Genomic DNA, 8,551 nt, shown 5'->3' on the forward strand with positions numbered 1-8,551 from the left:
AAACGAACTGATTGTGAAATTACTGTGTACTAAAAGTTTGTATCGAGAAAGAATAAACTGGGTTATTCAAGAAGGGACTTGTATCGCTGATGTTTCTCGGAAAGAAGTTATAATGGAAATTAACAAACAAGCAGATACGCAACATGTGGGTTTAGTTTTCTCAGGTGTGAGACAGTTTACATTTTAACAGATTCCCCACTAGGCCTATTTTCAACACATTTAATTTAGGCCTACTTGTAACAATAACAGATTTCTCTCTTAGGTCGATGTTTATCAGATTTTATTCTTTGGTTTAATTTCAACATAATCTCCACTAGGCCTACTTTGCTTTGATTGTAACATAGTCAGACTTTCATAATTTATCCAACCGTACTAAGGTTTACCTATTCACTCAGACGAATGTTACTTAACACTACAATTGCTGATAGGAGTATATTGATATCGTTTTTTTAAATACATTTTTATAACATATTTATGTGCACCAAATTGCTTACTGATCCATGTCTTTGTTGACTACACTATCCCTAAAACATACAAGTTACACCATACAATATAAATGAAACAACAACAACAAAAAATCACAGCCAATTTTGTAATCAATTTTTAAAAAAATATTTCTGGGCTTCTACAAAAATGCGTGATTTCATTCTTCTTCTTTGGTCTGATCTTTACAGTGAGTGTTGTAACGGACGCAATATGTGGACGCTACACTAATATTAAACGGTATAAAAGTCAATAATTTAAAGAGTTAGAATTTATGCGAACACGAAATTAAGAAATTTAATGGTCATTGTGGACATGCTAGGTCTATGAAAGATACCATAATTACAAAAATCATTTTTGGAACTTACTGTTTATATATACAACGTGTATTTTGGCCCTATTTTATAGCGCAAGCTTAGAAAGATTATTTAATATCCTGAGCAAAAAAGGTATTATATATATATGTGTGTGTGTGTAACCCTCAAAATAGTAAACATTTTAAGATTGATTTATTTCAAACAAAATTTTCAGATTTACGAGTAATCTTTAAACACTGAAGCGTCTCAGCATTTTTAGTTCTCAAAAGTGTGGCAGTTTGAGTTGTTTAAAACTGCTTTAATAGTTTAGTAGTAGCCAGTAGATTAACCCTTTAGCTCAGTAGTTTGAGTTGTTTAAAACTGCTTTAATAGTCTAGTAGTAGCTAGTAGCTGCTTTGATAGGTTAGTTGTAGCTCAGATAGTAGGTCACGTGCTTGACGTACGAAAGGTTTCGGGTTCGAATTCGCTCTCGGGGAGTTCCATAAAAACTTGAACCCAACTAGTGACTGTCGGTTCTGGTTTGCGAAAGGGAAAGAATGTTGTCCTTAAAAAGTATATTTAGCTCAACTGGCAAAGTACTCTCCTGGCGTGCAAAAGGTGACGGGTTCTAATTACCAGAAAAAAATTCTGTTTTCCCTACCTATGTTTGTTAACGACATCTTCGGAACCTACACGTGTGAACTCAGTTGTCAAAATTCCTTGTTAGGCGACGGTAGTGCCACCACACGGTCAGTCTCTTATCTCTAAAGGAGCCCAGAGTATTCTGTCCTGTCACATTGTAGTAAACACCTCATGCGTTTGAGTTATCACGAGAACGATAAGTAAGTTTAGGTTTCAAGACGAGACTTACAGGTGATCTGACGTATATAACATGTTGCTTCTTAAGATTTCCCGAAGGAACTTTAAATGGCTTGTTTTCTTTACGATCTAATCTTATCACGAGCTACTTTCGGCAAAAACCACATTAACTGAGAAGCATAAGAATCGTACTGGTTTAGAAAGAACACCTGCACTAAGACAGCTGCTATTTTGTAAACTCTGAATTTATATAAATTATTCAAGTCAACGTAGCTCATAGTCCTAAGACTATATAGAATTTAACATATCTTTGTCATCATTTTAACCGAATAATTTACGACAAATTATTATCCTTTTAACAGAGTGACATCCATTAAGTTATCATCATTACACATTAATATCAGTCAAGTTATCAACATTACCCAGTAACTTAGGTCAAGTTATTATCATTTTAACAGCTTAACTTAACACAGTAACTTCCGTCAAATTATCATTCTTTGAACACAATACATTACATAAATTTCTCACATAATAAGTTAAATTATCATAATTTTAACATAGTACATCATATCAAATTATCATAATTTTAACATAGTACATCATATCAAATTATCATAATTTTAACATAGTACATCATATCGAATTATCATAATTTTAACATAGTACATCATATCAAATTATCATAATTTTAACATAGTACATCATATCAAATTATCATAATTTTAACATAATACATCATATCAAATTATCATAATTTTAACATAGTACATCATATCAAATTATCATAATTTTAGAATGGAAGCTAAGATCAAAAATAAAAGGTTCAAACACTTTACAGAAAACAGCATTGTAGGTCCAAATTTGATCGTCTAATTATTTTCCCCATAGTAATTCAACAATTTCAACACGCTTTAAGATATATAATAACACATATAAGGAAGGTGAGATATTAATGTTTTTTTTATATGGTTCTTTTACTCAGCGAATAACTTTATAAACTTTGTTCAACGATGAATTGGATACGATCATTGTGTAAAAACTCTTAAGGAATGTGAATCAAACAAAATCTGCAAATACAGTGTAAAAAATCATCAAATGCAAAGAAATAGTTAATGTCGCTGTGTTTTCAAATCTAGTGGCTCAAACCACTACGTTTCCATATTTTCTAAAAACCTATTTGTTATTTGGAAACGACAATTTGAAAAATAGAATGTGTTGGATGTTAGTGAGAAACACTTTCAATATTAGGCAGAGGGAGCCACCTGCAGGAACCGCCTGAGTTCGGTTGAACTGCTTCGGAAAGTACTGACTTTTTTTTGTGTGTGTAAAGGTAAGTTGATGCTTCTTTAGCGTCAAGCCACACAATGGACTATCTATGCTGTGTTTATCGCGGTAAATCGAACCTCGGACTTTAGTGATGTAAGTCCGAAGATTTATCGCTGACACACTGGGGGTATTCATGGAGATATAAAGACAGTGACAAATTTCAACTGTGGCAGATGTTAAAGCACACAAAAAAAAGCACGAAGTTCACAATTATGGGCAAAAAAAGGCTTAATTACTCTAACTTGACATCGAATACAAGCATATGATGCTGAATCTGTAACACAAAACATACAAAACATCAAACCAGGATGTATCTGCGATGCTATTAAAGTCTCATTAACTCAGTATATACTTGGTTGTCGATTTGTATTTCTTACTTATTTTGTTGCACGAAAAGTAACAACAACAACAGCAAAAAAAAAAAGAGACCAGTCGGGATGTGTTTATGTTTCAGCTACTGTACCAAATGGAAACGTGTTTGCTGATAAGATCTTCCGCAAAAGACTTGACCCAATTTCAGAAAACTTGTAGAGTGAAAATTAAAAGTAAGCAACAAAAAATGTTGTTGTTTTGTTACATATGAAATGTTCGAAAAATTAGCGTCGTATTGATTGTGTAATTCCATGCTCGATAATTTTTTAATTATCATAGTTTGTTTGTTATGGATTTCGCGCTAGCCGTCCCTAATTTAGCAGCGTAAGACTAGAGGGAAAGCAGCTAGTCATCATCACAAAGCTACACGAGGGCTATCTGCGCTAGCCGTCCCTAATTTAGCAGCGTAAGACTAGAGGGAAAAGCAGCCAGTCATCATCAGCCACCGTCAACTCTTGGGCTACTCTTTTACCAACGAATATTGGGATTGACCGTCAGATTATAACGCCCCCACGGCTAAAAGGGCGAGCATGTTTGGTGTGATGGATATTCAAACCCGCGCCCTAACCACCTGGCCATGCCGGGCCAATGATCATAAACCTAATTTATTGATGATGAGGTTTCAGGTTTGAACTCTTTCCAATCTTCTCGGAAAGCTTGGCGTAACATCTGTATCGCGGTTTTCAGAAGATTTATTGTTCAATGACAGTTGCTGTGTTGCGCCACCTTTTGGTTTCCACCTTTTATAAAAATTTAAAAAATTGTTGCCTGCTCAAAGTTGATGTCTATATCCAGTTTGTTGAAAGGTCATTTGTTACAATGAATCTTATTTAAACCTTTGGTGCATTCAGATCTTCGGCATCTGAAATGAAAAAAAGGGTAAAAGCGACATCTTTCGCCTACTTGTCGCGACCTAAAACGACACTTCCTCTGAGCTGCGGAATTAGCGAAGTAAAAGGGGGGGGGGGGAAAGCGATAGAAACACTAGATTTACGTAGGAACGAATTAGCATCAACAAAGTAGACTGTTGATTCGTGATCTTTGACATATTAAACGCATTCATTACAGTAACCAAGGTAATCAAAAATAAGATGACAAACCATTTGCAATGAGAAACCGGTGAAAAGGAGATTAGTCTCTTTGACGTTGACGTAAGAGCCCTAGAACGAGATTAACTTTTTTAACGGATTAACTGTTCTGTTTCTTGTCACGGTACAAATCTTTCTTCGCGTATTAGATACAAATAAACAGAAATGTATTCTTGATTGTAAATTAAACGTTTGGACACGAGTTGAGAAAAAAAAACACAAAGGGAGTACACATTCCATTTCAACCAACCAGCGTGTTTCTCGTATATTTAAAACCAATCATTTATGATCAATACTTTTCAACTTCACTTCCTAGTGTCGACAAAAAGTATTAAATTGAATAAACAAGCTCAGGCAAAACTTTGATGTTACTTTGAAAACAATCTGTACATTATAAGAACCAACGGGAATATGGTTGTTGTTGCTATTTTGGAAACAATCTGTACATTATAAGAACCAAAGGGAATATGGTTGTTTCATCATTTTATTATTTGTGAGATTTATTTTGTATTGTCTAAATGAAATGCATCTACGTTTTGTTGATATAGTGTTTCACCGTGTATTAAATATATTGATTAATTTTGTAGCTCATAAGATTTATTTTGGATTGTCTAAATGAAATGATTTCACGTTTTGTTAATATAGTGTTTCACCGTGTATTAAATATATTGATTAATTTTGTAGCTCATAAGATTTATTTTGGATTGTCTAAATGAAATGATTTCACGTTTTGTTGATATAGTGTTTCACCCTTCATTAAATGTGTTGATTTATTTTGATCTATTTTTTTTTAAGACACATTTGACTTGTTGCATAATATTTATATCATGACTTGCTCCTCGCGTCTACGTCTGCGAATTTACAGTTTAAGTTTTGGGACAATGTTACACACCCAGAACTTGGCCAAATATGTTTTGTTAGGACTGAAGTAATATTGACACAGTAACTAAACAAGAAAAAGAAAAAAAAACTATGACAGAAGGAAGAGTGAGTTGAAAATTTTATCTAAGATTTGAAATTAACACGGCGTTGCTTCACGTTTCACTCGAAAGTGACGTAATAGGTTTCTCAACGTTGATAGACAACATACGTCATTTATCTACGCACTAGATAGAACGTAGGCTGGAACATATCGTAATGTTTTCATCAGAAATGTTTTCGTCTTTAGAGAAAATATAGTTTTTGTCACCTTTCTTAGTATAAAGTATCAGATTTGTCCCAATTATTCCCACTATTGCAAACTTAAAATGTTCAATTGCTTACTAGAGTTACGGGAATACAGATTTCCTAAACTACTATGGTGAATACACAGAATTAAATTATTATTTTTTTCGTTGTATAGAGCAATTATTATATCTTATTTAACAGGCTGGTAATTCTCTTAAGTAAATGACCCGTTAAGCCTCATGACTTTCACTGAATCAGTTAATAGCTTTGATTTAGCTGTTTGTTTATCTCTATGACTTAACAACTTGTTAGCACTTCTGATTTAGTTGTTTGTTCATCTTTCTGTCTTAGCACCTTGCTATTAGGTCTGATGCCCCCCCCCTAGTGGCTTAGCGTCAAGTCTGGAGTTTTATAACGCTAAAAACAGGGTTTCGATACCTAAATCGATCTGATTTAGCTGTTTCTTTATCTCTATGGCTTAGAAACTTGTTACTTCATCTGATTTAACTGTCTCTTTATCTGTATGACTTAGCAACTTCTAACACTTCTGATTTAGCTGTCTGTTTATCTCTCTGTCTTAGCTACTTGTTAATGCATCTGATTTAATAATATGTTTTTCTATCTAAGTTTATTTGTTTATTTCCCTTGCTTAGCAGTCTGGTAATGTTTTTGGTTTAGAAACCAGCTAATATTAGGACTTGAGTCGTAGCTGTGTAGAGAGCTTTGATACAAAAAATAATAATAAATGAGAGGGAGAGCCCTTGTCTTATTTCAAGTCAATGAACGGTCTAACAAGAACCTGAAAAATAACATAAAGAGCTGTGTCTCTCTTTTAGGTTTCAAGACCTTGAACTTGAATCAGTAGGAGATAGAATTACCAAAATACTCGAACACAGATGTTTCAGAAAACGTCTTTCCTGTCTGAGACTCTCATTAACGTCAGCATTAATCAGGCAAAAGGGTAAAGAAGACAGCCTGAGAAAAGTGTCAACAGAGGTCACTACATACAGCTGTGGATTGGCTTATTAATGACCTAATGTCAAAACACAAAGGTACTCCGATATTTTTAAAGATATATTTGAAGCTTTTTATGCATATTTTTGATTGTTTTTCAAAACAGTCCACGTTATTTAAACAGAACGACATATATACGACTTTAAATGTACTTTCGTTTTATGTTTCATAGAAAATGTTTTATTTTTTAATGGAAATATATAAGACAAACAAACGGTTCTATTGTTTATTCTTTCATAAAATAAACAGAATACTCTTTTCTTTTATACGGAAAAAGAAAACAGAGTTCTTGGAAAAACTGTAGCCTGCCATTACACTGAAGGAACAGATGCATGGTTGATTAATTATTTATTCTGTACGTAAAAAGACAAAACCATTCTCATTTGTTTCCTTCCAAACACGTGGAAGTTAGTCATGTTCAAAAGCAGATGTGAAAATTGGACTTTATCCAATGTGAAATAATATTCACTTATTCATTGCCATAATATAAAAAGTTGGGGAAGTTTAAGTGTAATAAACCAGGATCAATGTTCAATATGTCATATATGACGTTAAACTGAACTCCAAAGGTGTTTAACACTGTGATCCTTTAGTTGGAAATACATGACGCTTATGAAACTCAGCTCATTCGAGGAGAGATGAAATAAAAAGTAGATTATAAACAGACGTGGACCACAAACAGAAGTGCTTAAGCTTTCTTTTGTTTCAGATATTCACACAAGCTACACAAGGGTTATCTGCGCTAGCCGTCCCTAATTTTGAACTGATAGACTAGAAGAAAGGCAGCTAGTCAACAGCACAAGCCGCCAACTCTTAGGCTAATGTAATCTAATAAAGAGATTTGACTACCACTTTTATAATACACCCAAAGCGGAGAGCGTGATTTATAATTATTATTATTTTTCGTTGAGGCAACGGGACGTGAACTTGGAATTCTCGGATTCACAGTCCGAATAGCTAACAACGTAGAACCACAAGACATCAGTCTTGCACACATATACAAGAAAAACAATAATAAAGAGGTTTTGAAACACAAGAAACTATTAATCTTAAGATATATTAAATAAAGTCATTTAGCATTTTATAAATGTTTCGTGATTTTCTTTAGGGGAAGCTCCATCTTCCTTGATCTGGTGAAGCCAGTAAATCAGAAGAATAGTTAGAATGGCAATAGCTATAACTGGACTTTAACAAAACCAAAAAAACATATAATTGAAATATAGTTTATGTGTAGCTACACAAATATCCAACAATGATGAACACAAATATTGACAGAGCTGCACAAACATCTAACAATGTTGAACATAAACACTGATAAAACTACACAAACATCTAACAGTGTTGAACATGAAGACTGATAAAGCTACGCAAACATCTAACAATGTTGAACATGAAAATTCATAAAGTTATACAAACATTTAACAATGTTGAACATGAAAACTGATAAAGCTACACAAACATTTAACAATGTTTAACATGAAAACTGATAAAGCTACATAAACATTTAATAATGTTGAAGATGAAAACTGATAAAACTACCCAAATATCTAACAATATTGAACGTGAAGATTCTCTACGTACATGTTGTTTCCGACTAGATTTTTAGACCATAAACAAACACATATATATATTTGAAAACAAAAAGAGAGCTAGATTCATTTCTTAATAGAGCGAAAAATAGTTATCAAGTGTTGATTGGTGTAGCTCCAGGTTGTGAAGTTTGTACTGTTTCTAGAATACAACAATTGTTACCAAGTGTTGATTGGTGTAGCTCCATGTTGTCAAGTTTACACTGTTTCTAGAATACAACAATAGTTACCAAGTGTTGATTGGTGTAGCTCCAGGTTGTCAAGTTTACACTGTTTCTAGAATACAACAATAGTTACCAAGTGTTGATTGGTGTAGCTCCATGTTGTCAAGTTTACACTGTTTCTAGAATACAACAATAGTTACCAAGAGTTGTTTGGTGTAGCTCCACGTTGTCAT

General features: G+C 33.5%; 1 long non-coding RNA gene across 2 annotated transcripts in view; it reads right to left on the reverse strand.

Moving 5' to 3' along the window:
• Positions 1–8,551, reverse strand: part of LOC111089359 — a 28,720-nt gene that overhangs the window by 10,395 nt on the left and 9,774 nt on the right. The gene's annotated exons all lie outside the window — the stretch shown is intronic.

The sequence above is a fragment of the Limulus polyphemus genome, unplaced genomic scaffold (assembly GCF_000517525.1).
Source record: "Limulus polyphemus unplaced genomic scaffold, Limulus_polyphemus-2.1.2 Scaffold6012, whole genome shotgun sequence".
In the NCBI taxonomy this organism is placed as follows: domain Eukaryota; kingdom Metazoa; phylum Arthropoda; class Merostomata; order Xiphosura; family Limulidae; genus Limulus; species Limulus polyphemus.